The 18,863-nt window shown below is 47.8% G+C and overlaps 1 protein-coding gene across 5 annotated transcripts in view; it reads left to right on the top strand.

The window, feature by feature from the left end:
- The first annotated feature begins 1,913 nt into the window (after window positions 1-1,913).
- The window catches only part of LOC105473016 (PDZ domain containing 2), a 480,967-nt gene continuing 464,017 nt past the window's right edge, over window positions 1,914-18,863 (top strand). For 2 of the 5 annotated variants that reach the window (XM_071099065.1, XM_071099061.1), the window contains exon 1: window positions 2,062-2,402. The gene's annotated coding sequence lies outside the window, so the exon portion shown is untranslated. Of the gene's footprint in view, window positions 2,403-2,651; window positions 3,413-18,863 lie in introns of those variants that run through there. The other 3 variants (XM_071099068.1, XM_071099064.1, XM_071099063.1) reach the window with 3 other exon arrangements.

The raw sequence follows: 18,863 nt of genomic DNA, 5'->3' as shown, positions 1-18,863 counted from the left end.
TAAAATACATCTGCATATATTGTATTTATACATAATATATGCCACATATAACATACACATATATACCTAACAATTCATTTTAATTCAGCAAATATTTACTGAGTGGTTATTGGGTCAGATACCATGCCACCCTAGGCTTTGGGAACACAAACAATAAGCTTTAAGTTCTCTTACCTCCAGGAACTCACAAGCTAGAAATATGTGAGACAAAACACCGTAATTTCTACAACTTAATACACCTGACAAGGGTTAGATTGGCAATTTGCATAAAGTGCTACCATTGCAGCAATTAACAAGGCAGAGGAAACCTGATGTTTGTTCTGATGATCAGAGAAGCCTTTCCAGTAGAGATGACATTTACCTCCTTGGGATTTCAGCAGACACAAGAGAGTGAGAATGTCACTCTGGCAGAGGAAACAGAATTTACAGATTAGGAGTACATGGCTAGAATGAAAGAATTGGGGATGGCAGTGGATAAGAAATAGCAGTGACTGCAGTTTGAGTGATAAATTTATTTGCATATTCATTGATTCAGCAAACTTTTAATGGGTGCTGAGGGAGGTAGGCCCAAGCTATGTGCTGGGTACCGAGGCTGAGAAAACAAGGGACAGAGTGGTGGAAGATGGGCCTGGGATTGTGAAACAAACAGAAAGCACCAGCCCTCTTTGATCCTTCTAGAAGGATTTTTTGTGGTGTCCCAATGATACCTTTCATTGACAATGGTTACCATTTCATTGAGCACCTCCTAAGTACTGCGCTGAACAACTGTGTTACTGCTAGTTCTGGCAATCCTGCAGGATAGGTGTTTTCTCTATTTACACATAGGAAGAGAAGCTCTGAGTGCCTGAGAGTGCCCAGCTTGTCATATACGATGCTTGGATTTGTGCAAGCATTGATCTCAGTGGCCTGGTAATTATAAAAGCTGAAAAACAGCTGAAATCAAGAACTTCTCCACCCCAACCCCTGAGGACATTACCATCTCCAAATGCCTTGGGACCACTCGGGTCTCTGGTGTTGCGGGACAGCTCTGTCCGGTCTGTGCAGTTGATTTATGTCTGCCTGCTTTTCGGAGTCATTGCCTTGCTGGGCAGAACTGCAGCTGGGGCCTGCCCTGTCCCATCCCCATCCCCCCGAAAGCAAAGATTTCCAATTACTGTTCTGCAGAAAATGTCAAAAGCATTATTCAACTATTCATTATCCCGGTTTTGTAATTTTTCGTATGTTTTTACTCTTATCTGCCAGCACTTGAAAAAGACCAGCTTTTTCCTCTTAAGAGAGCTTAACTTGCAGAGCTGTGCAGTCTTCCTATTATGTTCTTACCATCCTCTCCCTGTGGTAGGCAGAATGACAAGGATGACAAAAAAAAGAACCAAAAATATTTGAAGGCCTTCCTGAAAATCCACCGGAATGAAGGATCCCAAAAGCCTGAGGCTCCGTTCCTCGAGTGACCTGGACGGCAGCCAAGGGCGGCTGGCATTAGCTGTCACGGTCCACGCAGCAGGAGCTCGTGGCTAGTACTCATGGGACCAAAACCACCACCCCAGGGCCATGGGATTTCCCCCAGGGGCTTAACTGCGGGATTAAGCAGCTCTGAGGTGCCAAGAGGTCCCCTCTCCCCGAAATCCTCATACCAGTGCTAAATTACCTTTGGTATCCCAAGGACCAGAGGCTAAGGGTAGCTTGGGGTGAGTGGTTAGCTCTTCTCCCATCTCCTCTGGCCTCTCCGCCCCATTCTTTGATAAGGCAATTGACATTTTTCTTTTTGCTATGTAAAATGCTATGCAGAGGCAACTTCACATCCCCTAGCTCGCTCTGTTCCACCTAGATGGCGCCCTAAGCCCCTCCTGTATGGAGATTCGGAGCAGCCATCTCCCTGGATGCCTTCCTCCCAAGATCCCCAGGTTTCTGAAACCGGCGCACCAGGACTCCTGGCTCACCCAGAGAGACTCCTTGCCCGCGGCGGGGCTCGCTCGGGGAAATCCCCGCCCACCTTGTTATTCCTGCAGGGGAATCCCCGCCCCCCGTCCCTGTCACTCCGGGAAGGGAGTTCCCGCCCCTCGAATCAACCAGAGGGAGGGAATCCCCGCCCATCCCGGAGGCTCGGCGGATCCCTTGCGCAGCGCGGCGAGGAGTGGACTCCAGCGCCGGTGCGTGCCGGCCCAGGGCAGCGGGACGCGGCGGGGCGGCGGCTGCAGGCAGCGGAGGAGCCGCAGGCCGAGCCCAGGGCACCGGGATTGCGCCTCCCGCGGCTGCCGGCGAACCGCGGCTTTGCAGCTCGGGGCAGGCGCGGCGGCGGCACCGGTGGTGGCCGCGGTGGCGGCAGCTGCGCGGGGACCCGCCGGGTGGCGCCTGGGTCTGGACGTGCGAGGAAGCCGCGGGAGCCTCGGCCGAGCCGCGAGCAGGTGAAGCGACCGTCCCGCTGCAGCCGGGACGCGCCGGCTCCGGGTGGGCAGGGGATGGGGGAGGCTGGGCACCCCCGAGACCGTGTGTGCCCAGGAAAGTTTAGCGACAAATCTGGGTGCGGGAATCCCAGCCCTAGCAGGGCGAGGAGTGAGGACGTCGAACCGGGGTCCCACGTTGGGCGGCGCAAACTCCTCTAGCATCCGGCCGGGGACGGGGAGAGCGCAGCGCAGGGGAGGGGGCTGGACAGAGCGGGACCGAGACAGCGGGACACCCGGAGACTCATTGTACCCAGGACAGGGCCGGGAGCTCCTGCACGGGCGCGCATCCCGGGTCCCCATCCCTGGGCCGTCTTCTGGTCCCCTCCTCCGGCAGGAGCGGAGGTACTCAGGTACTCCGGCCTCAGGTAATGTCTTGGGGACCATCCTACCTCGGGCGTGTTTCATCTCTCGCCCCCTCTCTGCCCAGATGAGACGTTAGACGCGGGGCGAGGGAGTGCAGAGGGCGCGCAAAGAGCAAGGGCATCTTAGGGCCGGTTATTGGCGTCTGCCGGGGAGATGGGGAACATAATGATAGGGAAATCCTGCCCTCTCTCTGAAGTCGAGTTTCTCCTAAAACCTGGTTTCCCCCTCCCTGTCTTCCTCTCTCCCTCCCTCGGGTTTGCGTTTGTGTTTTAAGTCTTTGAGCTGCCTGTGGTCCCCGCTATTTGGAAAATCCATGAAAGCGCAAGGCTGAATTGAGCAGCAGGAGGGTCCAGGACCCCTGGCAGGAATTTGCCAGAAGCTGTCCTCGGCAGCCCAAATCTATGCAGAGACCTTGATAAGGGACACTGGAGTGGGAGGAGGACAAGGTCTGGCATGGGCTGGTCGCAGAGACTGGAATGGCAGGCACGAGGGCATTCCAGAGCTCCAGACCTGCCCTGGGACTGGCGGTTGGGAAGTGTTGGGGGATGGAGCTGAGTCTGAGTCTGTCCTCTGCAGCTGGCTGGCCCAACCTCTTGCCTCCACCAAAGGTAGGGTAGGTGGATATGTTTGCCTTGACAAATCGCAATGAAACTACTGGAAGTGGTTGCTGAGTGGCTGCAGTAAGTGATGCCCTGATCTGTCCTTGCAGAGAGAACCCCTGGACCTTCAGGGCCTCTTCTCCAGTGGGGTCTCCCACACTGGAGGGCTTTAGGGGCCTGGCATCTCTACTGGGCCAGCTTTTGTGGGTTGTGACTTCTGGGTGGCCGCCAGATAGGTGCAGGTTGGCAGGTGTGGAGTGGGAGTGCTGCTTGTGGGGGCAGAAGAGAATGTTTCAGAACACACCCCTGGCTGTAGGTGGTGGTTCTGGCTTCATCAATTCCTTCTTCCATTAGGATGGGTCCAGAGCTGCTGCTCCTATAATAACCATCTAGTGGTGTGAGTGAGTGAGTGTGTGTGTGTGTTGCGGGGGTTAGGTGTAGGAGTAGGGGGCTGTCAGGTGCTATGAGAGGAAGAATCAGAACCATGTAAAGTATATAAATGCACCTACCTTGACATAGTTAATATGCTTCTGGAAAAATATTGAATTATACTTTAAATCTATCACTGAAATGGATTTTGCATGCACTTTATGGCAGTTTACTATTTAAGGAAACTTATGATAATTGCTCTATTCATTTCAATCATTTTATTTTTGGAATACCTGTGGTTTGCTGTGCTGGAGGCTGAGGAGGCTTTGAGGTTCCAGGATATGCTTAGATGAAAGACGTTCCCTTGCTGCTGTCAGTCTGTCAGTGTCCGTCCAGCAGGAGAAGGGCGAGAAACCTGCTGAGCACTATGGTGCAGACCAGTGCACAGACTGCATGTAGTAGACGCCCTGTGTTTATTGGATGAGGGAGTGAAGGGATGATTAAGTGAGTAAAGTACCTGAAGAGTGGTCCAAACAAAACATTTTGGGAGTATGGAGGAAAAAGAAGTCACTTTTGTCAGAGAGGATTTGAAAGGCTTTGTGGAGGAGCTCTTAGGTGGAATCGAGAGGTTGATCCTGAGTTAGGACTCAGTGCTAAGGACTCAGAGGAACTTAGTTCTCCAGATAGTAGGGAGATGTGTGGGATTTCTTTCTTTCTTTCCTTTTTTTTTTTTTTTTTTTTTGAGACTGGGTCTCATTGTTGCCCAGACCCAAGCAATCCTCCCACCTAAGCCTCCCAAGTAGCTGGGATCACAGGTGTGTGTCACCACACCCAGATAATTTTTGTGTTTTTTTGGAGATGGGGTTTCACCATGTTGCTTATGCTGGTCTCGAACTCCTGGGCTCAAGTGATCCTGGTGTCTTGGTCTCCCAACGTGCTGGAATTACAGGCATGAGCCACAGTGCCCAACCTGGACCCTCATTCTGCTCCTACACAACCCTTTAGCACACTCACCATGCTTCCCTGGGTGTGTTTCTTTAGGGCCTTATTTTATTCATACCCAGATAAGGCCTGGAACAGTTGCTAATCAACTTCCTCAGGTTAGACAGGAAAAGAGGCAGAGGGAACACCCCAGACCCCACCGCCCGGGCTGATCATACGTAGGGTGTTGTGGAAACCCTATCCCAGAGGCTCCAGGACTGGTGAGCTGAACAAGATAACACAGAGCTGTGGATACTCCCTTGCTTTTGATCATGTGGGCCTAAGTGACTCAGACCATGGTGTTGGGGGCGTCTCTGTTGGAAGGTGGCTCTAGGTCTCTCCTACTGCACCAACTGCAAGGGGACAAATTCCAAAGATGAACCCGCAAAAGGTCAGGAGCAAATCCAAAGAGAAGCTGAATCTCTTTAAGAAGACAGACTTAGAGACTCAACAGTTTCAGCCTCTTTCTTCTGCCTTCAGACACATCCCTGCAGCACCAGGGAGGATGCTGAGGTCAGAGTTGAGTTTCAAGGACAGGAAGAGCTAGGCAGGCAAGCCCGTGAGCGAGGTTAGCAGACAAGTGGAGAGGCAGGCATGTCTCAGAGGCGCCCACACCCAGAAGGATGATAGGAAAAGGCCACTGATAGAACAGTGTCTGTGAGGGGTGTTCATGAAGCCAGGCTGCAAGGGAAGAAGGAGACAATGATTGCCAAGACAGTGACACTGCGGGTATAGACACTGGATCCAGAAGTGTGCTGGTTGAAAATAATCCACAGAGTATTTTGAGGAGGTTGTAGCATTGAAGGAAGGTTTATTCATGAGAGTCCCTCTGTTCTCCCTCCCAGACATGTTTGGTAAACACAAGAGATGTGCGAGACCAGATCAGGGGTGTTTGGGCTGGAAGAGGCGAGCAAGTGCGGGGAAAAGAACAATTCTGGCATCTGCCTTCCCTGGAAGGCCAGAGGGAAGCAGAGGTTGGTGAGGCCCTGGAGAGAATGAGGAAAACAGGGGAGGCATTTGCTGAGACCTGGGGTCACTTCGTGAAGCTGGGGGCTGGGAGAAAGGGGGGCTGTACTGCTGCCTGCCAGAGGAAGCAAACCCGGCACCTGGCACCAGTGGAGGCAGCCAGGAGGGAAAGGAAGGTCCTGAGTTGGGGTCATAGGCTTTGGCTGGAATCCTAGCAGTGCAGAGAACTTCCTGCTGGGCCAGATGATTAGAGATTTTGAAGCCTCCATTTGCTCATGTGTAAAATTGGTGCAGTCGTTACTTCACAGGATTGTTCTTAGGAGGAATCAAAAGAGGTCCTAAGGTGTGTTTGGAAGGCCCTCCATGGTAGCATCTGCTGTATGGTGGGTTCTTTTGAGTAGCGTGTCCAGAAATGCATAAACCGCTCCCCGAAGTCAGTGAGAGCCCAGTTGAGTGTAGAAGGCAGGAGTTTTTAGCAGACTTGCCTGAAGCTTTCTTTCAGCTGTGGATGAAAAGCTTTGGACTACTCCGAGCTGTTGGGTCTCCCTGTTCCCACCTTGACGAATCATTCAAGGTTTCTGTCTTTTAATCTGTTGGCTTGTTGCAGTACTGCATCTGAATTTAATGTCCCTCTGTTATGCAAAGATCCAGTTACCAGGTGCAAAGCAGGGAGAGGCTGGATAGTCTCCTCTGTCCTCCGTGCTTCGGAAGGGGATCATGCACTCACACTTGGTAAGGCCTGCATTTGAGGAAGCTGAGGCCCAGAAAAACAGAGAACTTGCCCTATTAGACAACTAGAACTAGAGTCACAAAACACAGTTGCTTGATCTGGGGAACGCTTGTCTTTCAATAGCAGTGGTGTTGTCCAAAGTGCGGGTGGCTGAGGAAGAATTAAAAATCTGCATTCCCCCTTGGTTTTATTAATGGGTCTTTGATTATAGTTAAAAAGATGAAAAAATAATCTCACTTATTAGTGAAGAGGGAAAGAAAAGGAGTACTTGACTTACTAAACACTAAGTACATATGTGCCAAATTAAATGAAATTGGGGGAAATACGAATTTTTTTTTTTTTTTTTTTTTGAGACAGGGTCTCACTCTGTCACCCAGGCTGCAGTGGCATGACCACGGCTCACAGCAGCCTTGACCTCCCAGGCTCAGGTGATCCTCCCACCTCAGCCTCCCAAGTAGCTGGGACGCTGAGACAACAGACACTCACCACCACACCTGGCTAATTATTATTTTTTAAAAATTTTTTGTAGAGGCGGGGTTTTACCATGTTGCCCAGGCTAGTGTCAAACTCCTGGGCTCAAGCGATCCACCCATCTCAGCCGCCCAAAGTGCTGGGATTATAGGCATTGAGGACTGTTTTTTAAGGAAATGGAAGTATAGAATTATCTGGAAAATTTTCTCAAATTATTCCTTATTTTCCAACCGGGTGGTCTATGTCTAGATTTGGACCTGTGCATAGGTTGCATATAAAACGATGGATCTTTTTATGGTGTCTAGAAATTTGACAATCTTGATCTCCTATTATCTGTACTTTAGAAATAGAGGAAAGATGGAATTGGAAAAGAATGCATTTCCCGTGGGTTCTGGTGGGGAGGGTTTGAAGCCAGGTAGGTCATCTGATTCCGTCCAATTATCTGAGAGCTAAAGAGTTCTGCGTTCTATTTACAAATGTGTTCAAGAAGACACTGGGAGCATTTACAGTTTGAAAACTTAATAGTTGAAGAGGCCTTTTGTGGTCTGATAAGGCGGCTGAGCCGAGAGACGGGTTGTTAAGACACTAAGCATGCGGAGAAGACACATTTGTCTTTTAAGCCTCTCCAGCTCCAGGAAGAGGCCTACCCCTGGCCGTGGCCTCTCTCCAATGCCAGTAGTGTATTCACCCCACACTCTCGATGAAGCCAGAAAACAGTCTCCATTCTGAGAGTCCTGGCTGCTCCGTGCATGCACTCCCTACCGGAATGCGTTCTGAGTGAATAATGAGTGGTCTATTAACTTCCAGAAAATCAGAAACTTAAGATTCTCAACTCTCTTTTTGAAGCCATTGAATGAAACCAGATAGAATTGAATACCTGGCTGACAAAGTTATTCTTGGATTATTTGTTTTTAGGTTATACAGTGTATCTGGGGCTCATCAAGCCCTCTAGGACACATAAAGAGGTTTTGGAGAAGCAGCATTGGGGGAACCGACTTCACAGCAAAGAGGATTAATTTTGCACACACAATTGTTGCGAGCTCTGAATGAAATAATAACAAGGAGATGGGGGAAGTTTTGTTGTTTTTTAAGTCTAAGAAGCAGGCTGAAATGCCTAGATATCCACAGGAGGATTAAAAAAAATCACAAATTCTTAAGGATCTGCAGGTCCTTGAAAGGGCATTATCCAATCTCTTGCCTTCAGGGAGACATAAACTTAGCTCATTCTAGTTAAGGATCTACGGTTTTAACAGCTTCCTGAGGAAGGGGTGTCCATGGCATATTTGGCCCTTAACACAGTGATGCCCCAGACTGGTTCTTTGAGGTGTTTTAGCAGGAGTCGAAATGGATTTCAGAGGAGTTATTCTTGGTCTCGTTTTTTCTTTTCTTTTTTTTTTTTTGAGATGGAGTCTCGCTCTGTTGCCCAGGCTGGAGTGCAGTGGTACGATCTCGGCTCACTGCAACCTCCGCCTCCTGGGTTCAAGTGATTCTTCTGCCTCAGCCTCCCGAGTAGCTGGGATTATAGGCGCGCACCATCACGCCCAGCTAATTTTTGTATTTTTAGTAGAGATGTGGTTTCACCATGTTGGCCAGGATGGTCTTGATTTCTTGACCTTGTGATCCGCCTGCCTTGGCCTCCCAAAGTGCTGGGATTACAGGCATGAGCCACTGTGCCCGGCCGGTCTCATTTTTATCAACACTTGGACACCTCTAGTACTTGACTTTGCAAGCCCTAGACTTTATCATCCAAGTTAACACAACAGACCCTGTTGTCCTGGCCTCAGGACAGCCATCATCCTGCTTGGCTAAAAATAAAGACGGCACTCATACAGTGTAGAATTAGGATTCCTTCCGTGAGCGGGGGCATGGTTTGTGCTGTGGCTACCCCAAAGTCAATTCCCTGGCTGGGACCTGCCAGCTCAGGCAGTGGGAGTTGTACTGGGAGGAGGGTGGGAGAGATGGTAATTTTGGATCTCAGTGTACTCAGTAGGGAGAAGGGGGCAGGGAACTGGGCTGCCTTACATGGGAGGCCTCCGGGCATCCCCAGGCAGCTGGTGGGAGGAGAGAGGGTGCCAGGGAGCTTTGCGCTACAGGGGGCCTTCTCACTACTGTCACTCCTAGGGAGATCTCAGGATACCTGGGGCGGGGGGAACAAAATAAACACCAACTCTTTTGTCCCTTTCACCAAAGGCCAGCACGTTTCCGATGCCTGTCTAAGGTGAACCTGGCTTGTCCTGTTTACACGTCCTGGGATGTTACTGTAATTCCAGTATTCCAGAAGACTGTTTCTGGAGAGTGGAGAGGCAAGTGTATTTTGGGGTAGCCGTAATATCTTGGGTTGGTGGGTACAGGTTTGAACACCCAGTAATGCCCCTTACCCCTGAGGAATTCCAGGGACTGAGCCACCAGAAATGTCTTCAGGAACCTGACCCCTCCGTGTCATGAACATTGAGGGTAGCTCCTGACACTGCTTATGTTTGCGTGCAGGTGATCAAATGGAATCATAGGCTCTCTCCAAGAGCGCGAAGGTTTCTTTTTCTTTTTCTGTTTAATAAAGCAAGATGTCAATCAACTCTACATTTTTGTGTGTTGGCCAATGGACACTTATAAAATGTCTGATTTCAGCTGTGTTTCAGTTGAACACCCCCCACCACCCGCCAAACACACTCTTTCTGGCCCAGTGTGTTTTATAGAGATTTGGGTAAAACTAGATTGTGCTCTATGGGTCTCCTGGTGAAGAGAATTCACTTCCAAGGCTAAAGCAACCATGCAAATATTATTACAAAACCACTCAGCATACAAAATTGGCATAGCTTTCCTCCACAGTTTGCCACTGCCCACTCTCCACTCCTACCCCGCCCTGGCCACCTTAATTCCCAGTATCATTAGGCTGAAAGAGGGACAGCTGTCTCCAGAAAATGTGCTCCGAGTGTCCTCATCAGCGTGGATTCCCACGAGAGAGCAGGCAGTGAGATGGCATGAGGAGAGGAAGGTACTGGAAAGAATTGCATTAACCCCTCTCTGGACTTACTGCTCGTCTTTAAAAACCTAAGCAGATGTCAGGCTTATTGATTTCTTTATTGGTGGCAGCTGTGGAGCTGCAGTCCACTATTTTTGGCACCTGGGAGATGCACACGGCCCCTGAGCACACTTCCCGCCTTCTGATCCCTCACCTGCTCAGCTTCCAGGGCTCCATCTTTATCTTGAGGATCTCTGAAGACTGCCTCTTCCCCCGTACTCTTCAGGATCCAGTACAATGCCTAGTATGTGGGTAAAAATTAAAATTAGTTGAATGTTCACTATTTGGCAGGCACTGTTCTAGACACTTGGCGCATACAGCTCATTCAGTTCTCATAATCTGATGAGGTACATACTGTTATTACCTCATGTTCGTTTCCTGGGGCTGCCATCAGAAATTAAAACAACTGAAATTTGTCCTCTCCCAGTATCCTCTTCACAGGTCCGAAGTCTGAAATCAAGGTGTTGACAGGGCTGTGCTCCCCCTGGAAGCTCTAGGGGAGAAACCTTCCCTGCCTCTTGCAGCTTCTGGGAGCTGTGGACATTCCTTGTGCTGCTTCAGCCCAGTCTATGTGTGTGTGTCGTCACACTGCTTTGTCTGTGTGTCTATGTCTTCTCTCTTGTCTGCATGTTTCTACTTTGTGTGTCTCTTATTTGTGTGACATTTGTCATTGGAGTTAGGGCTACCCAAATAATTCAGGATGATTCCAACTTGAGATTATTAATTTAATTACATCTGCAAAGACACTTTTGCCAAATAAGGACACATTTGCAGGTTTTGGGATGTGGGTGTATCTTTTGGGGAGCTACTATTCAACCCACTATAACCCCTTTTGCGATGGAAAAATGGTGATACAATGTGGTTAAGCGAATTCTCTGAGGTTACACAGCCAGGAGTTGCTAGAATTGGAATTTACATACAGCAGCCTGGCTCTAGAGCTTCCGTATGGACCACTACTCTCTCTTGCCTTTTAGTAAATGTGCTCCATGATTGTTCACAGTATGAATGGATGGCAGGATAGGTAGGGAAATAGATGGACAAAAAGATGCTGATAACAATAGTTGGCCTACATTCTCCTTCCTTCCCAATGTGTTGAAAATAATAACAATAACTGGTATTCATTGTTTTATGCTCTTGACCCGGGACTTATCCTTGCATCCTCTTTTTTGGCTGTTCCAGGGAGAGTTCAACTATCTCAAGGCATTGCCTGCCATCTGTGCGCTACTGCCTTCCAAACTGATGTCCATAGCCTTGATCTCTCTGCTGTGTTCCAGACTCATGTGCCCCACTGCCCCCTTACCATTCCAGTGGGGGCATTATAGGGATCTCTAACCTAGCACGACAAAATGCAATCCTTGATATGTCTCTTTCAAGTTAGTTCTTTCCTTCTCCTCCTGCCATCTCAGCAAATGGCACCACCATCCACCCAAGGGGTCATCTCCAAAACTAGAAACCACCATTCTCTTTTCCTGACATTCTGTGTCCAAATCCAGGAGTAAGTCCTGTTGACCCCACCTCCAGCCTCCACCCTGTTCTCCTGCCTCCACGGCAGCCACCCTTTTTAAAGTCACCGCCATCTCACCCCTGGACCCATGCTGCAGTCATCTTCTCACTGGGCCACCTGAGGACACTCTTGACCCCAGTCCTTTTCCTCTGAGCAGCCAGAGGGGTCTTTTATTGTTTTAAGACTTTTTTTTTTTTTTTTTAACATAGCAATTTTATGTCCACAGCCAAATTGAGAGGAAAGTACAGAGATTTCCTATATACCTGTTGCCCCTACACATGCAGAGCCTCCGCTCTCGTCAACATACTTCACCACACTGGTTCATTTGTTACAGTCGATGAACCTGTGTTGGAACACCGTTATCCCTTGAGCCCATAGTTTACCTTAGGGTTCACTCTTACATTCTATGGGTTTGGATAAATGTATAATGTCGTGTATCCACCATTATATTATAATACAGAGTAGTGTCACTGGCCTAAAAATCTTCTGTGCTCTGCCTCCTATTCATCCCTCCTGCCCCCCTGACCCAGAGGGGTTTTTTTTGTTTGTTGGTTTGTTTAAGAGATGGGGTCTCACTGTGTCACCCAGGCTGGTGTCAAACTCCTGGGCCCAAGTGGTCCACCCGTTTTGGCCTCCCAAAGTCCTGTGATTACAGACATGAGCCACTGTGCCTAGCCAGAGGGGTCTTTTAAAAACGCAAGTCATATCACTCCCCGGCTTAAAACTGGACATTTCTTATTGCCATTTCAGTGTGATTCAGGCTCCTTGCCCCAATCCACCTCTCCTATGACTCCTTCTCTTACCACTCATTGCCCTCACTCCGTGCCTGACACACTGTACTTCTTTCAGTTTTGGAACACATCAAGTTCTGTCCCGTATCAGTGCCCTTCTTCTGCTTGCAAACATCTTCCCCCAGATCTTCACAGGAACATATGATCTAACAGGACCACCCCCAGGTACTCTATCACATGACTCCTGTTTGAAATAAAATCTTTGGTTTATTCATTTATTGTCTGTCTCAGCTATTGGATCATAAGCCCCATTAAAGCAAATAACTAGTTTGTGTATCTCACATGCTGAAAATAGTTCCTATTTCTGCCTTTGCTTTAAGGGTTCAAGGAAGAGGGTTTAAAATATCCAGTCTCAGCTGTGTGCGGTGGCTCACGCCTGTAATCCCAGCACTCTGGGAGGCTGAGGCATGCGGATCACGAGGTCAGGAGTTCGAGACCAGACCAGCCTGGCCAATATGGTGAAACCCCATCGCTGCTAAAAACAAAAATTAGCCGGGCGTGGTGACGCTCGCCTATAGTCCCAGCTACTCGGGAGGCTGAGGCAGGAGAATGGTGTAAACCCGGGAGGCGGAGGTTGCAGTGAGCCGAGATGACATCCCTGTACTGCAGCCTGGGCGACACAGTAAGACTCCATCTCAGAAAAAAAAAAAAAAAAAAGAAAGAAATCAAGTCTTAGGGCAAATCAGAAAAAATCTTGAACCTCAAAGAAGAGAAAGAGAAATGATCTTCTTAGCGTCTCAAGATTAAGTCCCAGGCCAACTGGAGAAATAGTACATTGGGAATCTGAGTGAGTATATTTCTTCCCTGTGTTAACAATCTGTGTCCTGGGTTTATGAGCAGGAAAATGAATTACCCAATAGACATTCAATAAATGTCTGTTGAACAAGTCAAGCACTTAAAGCATTTCAGGCCCTGTTCCCAGTTATCCTTACTTTTCAGATGAGGAAACATAGGCTTGGAGAGGCTAAGTGACTTGCCTGAGGTTACATATCTATTAAGAGTTGGAGCAGGCTGAGCGCAGTGGCTCACACCTGTAATCCCAGCACTTTGGGAGACTGAGGCGGGCGGATCATGAGGTTAGGCGATCGACACCAGCCTGGCTAACGTGGTGAAACCCTATCTCTACTAGAAATACAAAACAATTAGCCGGGCGTGGTGATGGGCGCCTGTAGTCCCAGCTACTTAGGAGGCTGAGGCAGGAGAATGGTGTGAAACCTGGGAGGCGGAGCTTGCAGTGAGCCGAGACCGCACCACTGCACTCCAGCCTGGGTGACAGAGTGAGACTCCGTCTCAAAAAAAAAAAAAAAAAAAGGGTTGGAGCAAGAATGTGAATGCAGATCTCTTGTCTACTAAGCCCCTATTCCCAACCACGATTCCATACAGAATCTCTGAGAAGCAGGAACTGCCTGGGATCCCTAAAGTCTCTACAGAGCCCTGAGTTTACTAATTCATTTTCCTGTTCATAAACCCAGGACACAGATTGTTAACACACAAGGAATAAATATACTCACCCAGATTCCCAGTGTACTACTTCTCTGAAAAGTTGGCCTGGGACTTAATCTTAAGAAGCTAAGAAGTTCATTTCTCTTTTTCTCCACTTTAGGAGTTTCAGGCTCAAGACTTTTTCTGATCTTCTTGCGACTTCATGGTTTAAACCCTCTTCTTCGAACCCTTAAAGGGAAGGCAGAGATGACCAGGTTGAGTCCTTATATGCAAAGGTAGAATTTTTCTGTAATCAGAAAATGCTCTGAGGTCGTCTTCCTCCTGGTTTTCCTTACACATGAACACTTTTATGTAGTTTGGTCTTTTCGGCTTCCACGTTTCTTCCTAGCTGATAAGAGCCCTAGGGTGAGAGCATGGACTCCATTTTCAGATCGGCTGTTAGCAAGAGCCTCTCCACTGGGTCTTGCTAAAAGACTGGTCCATTTCTTCGTCACTAGCTTTGAGCCAGTCGTGAAAGAAGACAAAGGACAGGTTCTTACCAGGTGTAGGGCTCAAAGTTTGCAGCCTAGGGAGAATGAGAAATCACCTATTCATTTCTTTCCCTGTTGTTGGACCTCCTTTTAAAAATGAGTTCCATCTTGAGAATTACATCAGCATCCCAGTAAGTAAACATCAGACAAAAAACTACTATTTCAGGCAAATAGTAATTGTGAGAATGTCTAAGACCCACAACTGTAGGTTGGGCTTTTATTCATAGAAAGGTCTATAGTGGCTGATTTTTAGTGTATCTGGCAAATATAACTGCTCTCCTGCAGAAAGGTAGAACTCTGGCCTTTTGATATATCATGCACTTCACCTCTGCTGTCGTGAGTGGGGTTTGCTATGGTAACCAGAACTTTGCCCGAGGGTTGTGCATGTAAGGTGTCACTCATTGGTAGTACCCTTTATTTTTAGCAGAAACCAAAGAGGAGCTGCTCATTGTTCCTGCTAACATGCAGGTGGGTAGTCACAGTGGAGCCTGGGAAGAATTGTATGTGCTGTTCTCATGGGGAATGTCACCACCCACCACAGTTCTCATTTGTTAGAGCAAGATGTGCTTCTGGATTTCCATTGGTTAAAATCTGTGCTGAAAGTTGTGCACTAGGATAGTTGGACTTGCTTTTTTTTTTGAGACAAGGTCTCCCTCTGTTGCCCAGGCTGGAGTGCAGTGGCACGATCTTGGCTCACTGCAGCCTCAACCTCCCAGGCTCAAGCGATTCTCCCACCTCAGCCTCTTAAGTAGCTGGGACTATAGTATGCATCACCATGCCTGGCTAATTTTGTTGTTTGTTTGTTTGTTTGTTTGGAGATGGTGTCTTGCTCTGTCACCCAGGCTGGAGTGTAGTGATGTGATCTTGGCTCACTGGAACTTCCACCTCCTGGGTTCAAGCAATTTTCCTGTCTCAGCCTCCTGAATAGCTTATTTCAGGTGCACGCCACCATGCCCGGCTAAGTTTTGTATTTTTTTTTTTTTGTAGAGATAGGGTTTCACCATATTGGCCAGGCTGGTCTCGAACTCCTGACCTTGTGATCTGCTCGCTTTGGCCTCTCAAAGTGTTAGGATTACAGGGATGAGCCACCGCGTCTGGCCTGTTTTTTTGTTTTGCTTTTTTTTGTTTTTGTTTTTGTTTTAGAGACAATGTCTTGCCATGTTACCCAGGCTGGTCCCGAACTCCTGAGCTCAAATGATCCTTCCGCCTTGGCTTCCCAAAGTGCCAAGATTACAGGTGTGAGCCACCACCCTGGGCCTGGACTTGATATTTTAAATAACTCTTTTTCAACTGCTCTTCCCCATCTTCGTCTTGACACAACATGTAAGGTTTGACGACAATGGCAGTCCTGCAGATAGGAGGTGGGTGCTTCCCATAAAGCCACTGAAAACTATGCAAGCTCAGAAAACATTTGAAGGAGGTAACTTCTCAACATGACACTCATTTCTTTCCGAGTGCTTATGCTTTGTTTTCACTGCCCCCAAATCAACTTTTTTCCTTTTTTCATCCAACTAGTGTTTATTTAGCACATGCCACATAGAGAAAAGATATATATACTTCATAGTCTCAGTATAGGGAATAAAAATAAAATTCAGTTTGCCTTGAATTATCAATTGCATCAAATTGTTTGGCTGTCTTCCGGATCAGAGGGAGGAAAAATGGTGAAAACATTTCTTCGCAAACATAGTGGCCAGGTGCAGTGGCTTATGCCTGTAATCCCAGCACTTTGGGAGGCCAGGGCAGGCAGATCACTTGAGGTCAGAAGTTCGAGACCAGCCTGGCCAATATGGTAAAACCACAGCTCTGCTAAAAATACAAAAAATTAGCTGGGCATGGTGGTGTGCGTCTGTAGTCTCAGCTACTTAGGAGGCTGAGGTGGGAGAATCGCTTGAACCTGGGAGGCAGAGGTTTCGGTGAGCTGAGATCGTGCCATTGAACGCCACCCTGGGTGACAGAGTGAGACTTTGTCTCAAAAAAAGACCAAAACAAAACAAAACATAGTGAGCCTCCTGAACTTTTGCTGGGGACTTGGAACTGGCTAGGATCTCCCTTGGCATATTTGCTGATAGATATGTATATCTAGGACATGAGCCATGAAACACTGTATTCCATCACCTGTGAGTTTGGTTAAGGATGCAAACTAGTCCAAAATGGAGCCGCAGTTCTTTTATCAGTTGATATCAGCCGTGGGGCAGGAACACTAGACTAGAAGGTTCTTCCAGGCATAGACTATATCCTGTTTGATGCTGTGACTCAAGTACCTAGTGCAGTGCCTGTAATATAGTAGGCCCTTCATGAAGGTTTTTTAATGAGTGAAATTAGCATGAGATCAGCACATCTGGGTGGGAGGGAAGAACCTGGACTATACGTCAGGTCGTATTTATAAGGAATCCATGGAGATCCCTATAGTCTGAAATAGTCCTGTCCTTCAAAAACATATAATCTATTGTGAGAGAGAGGACCTCTGAGGCAGCGCTAGTTATGACTTAGGATGTATGGGAAGATGAATCTTCTGATAAAAGCATCTTAAGAGTTATCCTAACATCACCAATTTTCTTTTCAAATGGAAAGATTTCACTTTACACACTGATCATTTTAGATGATTTCATAAACTAAAGAATATCACACTTGTGCAGCCTCATTTATTCGTTCATTCATTCATTCAGTAAATCAGATCTTTATTTGACACCTACTATGTGCTAGACCCTTAGATTCTAGTAGGGAAGGCAGACATTCAGTATATGTTTTTTGTTTGTTTGTTTGTGACGGAGTCTCACTCTGTCACTCAGGCTGGAGTGCAGTGGTGCAATCTCGGCTCACTGCAACCTCCACCTCCCGGGTTCAAACGATTCTCCTGCCTCAGCCTCCCGAGTAACTGGGACTACAGGCGCGTGCCACCACACCCAGCTAATTTTTTGTAGTTTTAGTAGAGACGGTGTTTCACCGTGTTAGCCAGGCTGGTCTGGATCTCCTGACCTTGTGATCCACACACCTCGGCCTCCCAAAGTGCTGGGATTACAGGCATGAGCCACTGCGCCTGGCCCCAGTATATGTTTTAAGCTGAGTCCAGAACATGACCGCATAGAGAAGTGGTTCTCCACCCCAGTGCACATTAGAAACTGCTCCTATCATTGTTGCGAATGACATCCATGCCAAGGATCAATTCTGAGCCTTTTACTTGATCCCTCAAAGCATTTGACACACACACAGGTCATCCCTCCCTTACCTTGAAAAGCTCCTTACCTTGGCTCTCTGGATACCACACTCTTCAAGGGTTCCTCCTGGAGCCACAGGAGCATTCCTTCCTAGGTTTCTAGGCTCCCTCCTCTTCCTCCTGACCTCTTAATAATGCTGGACGGCCTTGGACTCAGTGGTTGCACTTCCTGTCTTTTCTCTCTGTGATTCCTGTCTGTGATGTCGGTCATCCTGATGGCTTTAAATGTTATCCGTAAGTTGAGAACTCCCACCGATCTATCTCCATCCTGTACTCCTTGCATATATAGTTATCTACTTGACCTTCCTGCTGAAGGTCTAGTGGTCATCTCAAACTTTGACATCTGAAACCAGATTCTCATTCCCACCTTGCCCCTTCCAGATGCTTCATCTCTTGTTCGCTCTTTAAAAACCATTCTGTAGAATACAAGCATTGCTCGTCACTTCTCCCCTCATGGAAGCTACACTCATCTCTCAATTGGGCTATTTTAGGAATCTCCCAGTTGCTATTGTTCCCCTTCCTCCTCATAGTCTATTCTCAACAGAGCAGGCAGAAAGATTCTAGTAACATGGAAATCGTTTCCTGTCAGTTCTCTGCCCAGGCCTTCCCAGGAGCTTCCCATCTCACTCAGAGGAAAAGCAAAACTCATTACATAGCCCATCAGCCCCTTGGTGGTTTCTCCCCTCCCCTTGCCCTTCCCATTCTGATTTCATCTCTTGCATCTGCCCCACGGCCATTGCACCTGCTATTCCCTCTGCCTGGAATGCTCTTCCTTCATGTAGCAGACTTTCCCTCACTTCCTTCAGGTCTGATTCAAATGTCACCATCAGCGAAGTCTTCCGTGCTACCCTCCACCAGCCCGTGGCTTCATACCCCTCTTTTCAGCTTTATTTTCTCCATTGCACATTATCAGTTTTTTTGTTTTGTTTTGTTTGTTTGTTGTTTTTTTTTTTTCTGAGACGGCATCTCACTCTGTCACCCAGGCTGGAGTGCAGGGCGCCATCTCAGCTCACTGCAATCCCTGCCTCCTGGGTTCAAGTGATTCTCCTGCCTCGGCCTCCTGAGTAGCTGAGATTACAGGTTAACACCACCATGCTCAGCTGATTTTCTGTATTTTTAGTAGAGACGGGGTTTCACCATGTTGGTGAGGCTGGTCTGGAACTCCTGACCTCATGATCTGCCCGCCTGGCCTCCCAAAGTGCTAGGATTACAGGCGTGAGCCACCGCGCCCAGCCTAGTTTTTTTTTTAATGTATCATATATTTTACTGACCTAATTTGCTTTTCTGCCTGCTTCTCCCCATTACCATGTAAAACCTATGAGGGTTTTTTTTTTTTTTTTTCTAGAAGGTGGTGTCTATTTGGTTCATTGATGTATCATCACACTTAGAACAATACTTGGCTTATACCTGGCACTCAGAAAATACTTGTCGAGAAAATGAAT

The sequence above is a fragment of the Macaca nemestrina genome, chromosome 6, assembly GCF_043159975.1.
Source record: "Macaca nemestrina isolate mMacNem1 chromosome 6, mMacNem.hap1, whole genome shotgun sequence".
In the NCBI taxonomy this organism is placed as follows: Eukaryota; Metazoa; Chordata; class Mammalia; order Primates; family Cercopithecidae; genus Macaca; species Macaca nemestrina.
Note: the sequence above shows the minus strand (reverse complement) of the source record. Positions and strands in the feature narration are given on the sequence as shown.